Raw genomic sequence first — 4,910 nt, forward strand, 5'->3', positions numbered from 1 at the left:
TTATTGCATGAACAAAATATTTATGGAAGATGACTATAGACCAGTTGCTCAACCACAGAGAAGACTAAATCCTGTGATGAAGGAGGAGGTGAGAAAAGAAGTTTTGAAGCTTCTGGAGGCTGGCATTATTTATCCTATCTCTGTAGTGCGTGGGTAAGTCTTGTACAGGTAGTGCCAAAGAAAGATGGAATGACAATAATTTATAATGAGAAAAATGAGATCATTCCTACTAGGACAGTTACTGGGTGGAGGATGTGCATTTATTATAGAAAGCTGAATAAGGCCACAAGGAAGGATCATTTTCCTCTTCCTTTTATGGATCAGATGTTGGAAAGATTGGCAGGTCGGACTTTTTATTGTTTTTTGGATGGATATTCTGGGTACAATCAGATTGTGGTAGATCCAAAGGACCAGGAAAAGACGGCTTTTACATGTCCATTTGGTGTATTTGCTTACAGAAAAAAGCCATTTAGATTATGTAATGCTCCGGCTACGTTTTAGAGATGTATGCAAGCTATCTTTGCAGATCTCATAGAAAAATGCATTGAAGTCTTTATGGATGATTTTTCAGTGTTTGGTGATTCTTTTCATGTGTGCTTGGCTAAGCTGGATATTGTGCTTAAGAGATGCGTCCAAACAAACCTGGTGCTTAATTGGGAAACATGTCATTTTATGGTGACTGAAGGAATTGTTTTGGGTCATAAGATCTCTTCCAAGGGAATTGAAGTTGATAAAGCCAAAGTGGAGGTCATTGTGAAACTTCCACCACCAACGAATGTGAAAGGAATTAGAAGCTTTTTGGGCCATGCTGGGTTTTATCGAAGATTCATTAAAGATTTTTCAAAGATTGCAAAACCCTTAAGCAATCTCCTTGTCAAAGATGTGCCTTTTGTAATGGATAATTAGTGCATGAAAGCTTTTGAGATTCTGAAGAAGAAGCTTGTCTCTATGCTAGTTATTGTAGCTCCAGATTGGAATCAAGACTTTGAGTTAATGTGTGATGCCAGTGATTATGCTATAGGTGTTGTACTTGGTTAGCGAAGGGAGAAGGTTTTTCGCACCATCCATTATGCCAGCAAAGTCTTGAATGAAGCTCAGTTGAATTATGCCACTACAAAAATGAATTCCCTGTTATAGTATATGCCTTGGAAAAATTTCGACCTTATCTCATTGGGTCTAAGGTGATCATCTACACGGATCATGTAGTTATAAATTATTTACTAACTAAACTTGACCCTAAACCACGTTTGATTAGATGGGTATTTTTACTGCACGAGTTTGATGTTGAAATCCGTGACAAGAAAGGGAGTGAGAATGTGATTGCTGATCATATATCTGGGTTAGTGAATGGTGACGTCACAAGCAAAGAAAAAGAGATTTGGGAGTCTTTTTCAGATGAAACATTGTTGTATATTCAACAAAGGCCATGGTTTGCTGATATGGCTAATTTTAAAGTTATAGGAGTAATCCCAAAAGATTTTAATTGGCAACAGAAGAAAAAGTTTTTGTATGATGCAAAGCAATTTATTTGGGATGATCCGTTCAAGATTGGAGCAGATAATCTGTTGAGATGTTGTGTTACTCATGAAGAAGCAGAAGGAATTCTTTGGCATTGTCTGCAAAGATTCTCCATTCAGGATTCTATTGGCCCACGTTGTTTAAAGATGCTCATAGTCATGCTAGAAATTGTGATAAATGTTAGAGAACTGGAAGCATTTGAAAATATTTGTGTGGTATTGATAAAGGTTCAAGTTTGGGGTTGTTGAGAAATCTGAAAAGGGAAAATAAAAATAAGCATTGAGCTAAGTGTTGAGCAAATGAAAAAGCAAAAGAAAAAGAAAAGAAAAGAAAGAAAAAAAAAAGCTCAATGCAAGGGAAAGTTGGGTTGAAAAAGAGAGATTGTGTTTAAATGATGAAATTATGAATGACTCTCTTAACTCAAGGATTTTGTGATCCGGAAAAACCAAGTTTCTTCTTAGCCCAGCCACATTACAAGCCCTAGAAAATCCCTTGTGATGATATGTGCTTGTGAGTTTGATTGATTATGGTTAAATGAAAGGAAAAGTTGATTTATGTTACATTGTGATAGTAGAGTGAAGGAGTCACCTCTATATACACCTGTGTGTTTGAGAGAAACACTTTGTCTTAGTGAGGAGTAGTTCCATGTATGCATGATTACATCTTTGCTTGGTTGATCATTCATGAGTTTAGCATCTGTTGAATATTTTGTGAGTATGTGAGCACTGTTGATGAATCGGCAAGTGTATCGAATCGCGCAAGTAAAATAAAATGGTAAAACTAAGCATTCCTAGTAGTTAAATGTGAAGATTAAGAGCTTTAAGACGACCAAGACTCATACCCTCATCCCTGAGAAATATTACTCTTGGGAGTAATTCAACAAGAACCTGAATTGTAAGGAACCTCCTAGCACTCATGCAATTCATAAATCATGCTATTGAATGAATTAAACAAAACAAGCGTTGTAACAGATGAATTGCTCAAACAATTAATGAAAAAGCATATATGGTTAAGAATCAATTCAAATACATGAGAGTTCACAAGGTTACATCATCCCCCAACAACAAATAGAGTTTAGTTAACCATAGACATGGTGAACCTAGAAGAACAATGGAGAAGAATGAGATATAAAAACCCTAAATGTAGAAGATGGAAGCTCCTGCATCGAAATCCGCCTCTAGAGGGTGAAAGAGTGTGCTGCTGTGCTCCTATTGTATTGATTGTTTGAAAGCCAAGTTACATTTTGTTTGCTTGAGGACAAGCAAAGTTCTAAGTTTGGGGTTGTGATAACGGTTGAATTTAGCGTTATTTAATACTTAATTTTGATAATAAAAACACCCATTTTGATTTAGAAACTAGCTTGGAATCATAGTTTCGATGAATAAAGAGAGCTGAAGGTGAATTTAATGGTTTTGTGCTAGATTTCATTATTTTCAACAGGAATTGAGATTATTTGGAAGAAGAATTGAAGTAGTAAGCAGTTGGAACTCAGGAAGAACTGGAAAAGCATCAAGAAAGGAGGATTGCAGCAGCGCTCAGTGCCATTTTAGGGGCCCTCAGTGTAAAAGTACATTGTCTCACGCTTGGCTGCCCTTTTTTGGAGCCCTCAGCGCAGGATGCTCCATGCTTGCGCCTGGGCGCCCTTTTCAGGGGCGCTGAGCGCAACTTCCTCGAGCGCACCATGCCTGCTTGCCCTCTAAGCTGACCCTGAGCGCCAGTTTTGACCCACACACCGCTGGGCGCCCTAAGTGGAGAGTTGAGCGCTAGTCTCATGGGCTTGGACCCGTTTTCTGTTATTTTTATGTTCTATTTAAGGACTTGGACGTCCTAGGGTTCACATCTTTGTACGGAATAGGCATAGAAACACACTCTTTGATCCCTCGGAGGCGGATTCAGATGCGGAAGCTCCTATCCTCAGTTTCTAGGGTTTTATCTTTCATTCTTTTTCCATTGTTCATCAGTTTCACCATGTCAATGGGGAACTAAACTCTATGTGTTTTTGGGGATGATGTAACCTTTGTAAACTCTCATGTATTGAATTGATTCTTGATTATATATGCTTCTTTCATTAATTGTTAGGGTAATTCTTCTTTACGTAATGCTTGCTTCGTTTAACTCATTCTTTAGCATGATGTATGATTTGCATGAGTACTGGAAGGTATCTTACAATTCATGATCCGGAGAATTATTCCCAAAAGCAGTATTGCTCAGGAATGGGGGTATGAGTTCTGGTTGTCTTAAGCTTCTGTTCTTCAAAATTAATTATTAGGAATGCTAGGAATCGTATGAACTAATAGTTAAGGATAGGCTTTCTTCGCCGAGGAATCGAGTTTTAAGTATTTTAGATAGTGACATTAACATTAATGAAGAAGTAGAATTCATATATACATGAGAGTAAACTAGGTGAAATCTAACCCCAATAACATATTCATTCCATAATATCAAACCCGTTTATCTTTGCCCTTTAGTCCAATTGATCAAATTGCATGCATATTTACTTTTCAGTATTTGCATTCTAAACCTAAAAGAGTTTATTTTCAAGTCTTATTTAATCAAGAAATCACATAATTTTTTAGGCCGTGAGTCTCTAGGGAAACGATACTTGGTCTTACCATGTTTATTAGTTGATATGATTTGGTACACTTGTCGGAGTCTTAACAAGGTTCCACTATAATCTTTACACGATTACAAATGAGTATTAGCATCACTCCTGGTACTTAGCTACCTCGCCGAGATTTCCTCTAAGTATTAGCACCACTCTTGGTACTCAGTACCCTACCGTGATTTCCTTTGAGTATTCGCACCGCTCCTGGTACTCAACAACTTGCCAAGATTTCCTTCAGTATTCGAACCACTCCTAGTATTCAGCAACCTGTCAAGATTTCCTTGAGTATTCAAACCACTGCTGATACTAGACTATCGCGCCAAGATTCCTCAACTCAAACAGAGTTCAATTGTGAGTGTTTTAATTCTCTTTAGAATTGCAATCAATGTTTTCTTACAAGTAGTTCAGGCTATATCTCTTAACAAGAGGATTTGAATACAATACAATGCAATCTAAGCACTCGCAAGTGTTTTTCTCTTCTCTCTTAAAGTAGTAAGCAATTTGACAATGAACCTCGAGAACATCTCTTTCTCTTTTTCTCTTCTCTTCTCTTTTCTTTAGCTCAGATGCATTCTTTTTCTTGAGCTCTTTCTCTTTTTCTCTTCAGGATGATTATGTTGTTGTAAGTTCTTCTTTCTTAAGATTTTCTCTTAAGCTATCCTCTTGATTTTCTTCTTGAGAGATCTTCTATTTATAGGCTTCATGAATATTTGTTCGTTAGAAAGATTTTGTAGTTTATAGCCTTGACACTTATGTTTTCTCTTTCTTATTTTCATAGCAGTGGTTG

This window comes from Vigna umbellata, chromosome 9, assembly GCF_029865625.1.
Source record: "Vigna umbellata cultivar VRB3 chromosome 9, Vumbellata_1.0, whole genome shotgun sequence".
Taxonomy (NCBI): domain Eukaryota; kingdom Viridiplantae; phylum Streptophyta; class Magnoliopsida; order Fabales; family Fabaceae; genus Vigna; species Vigna umbellata.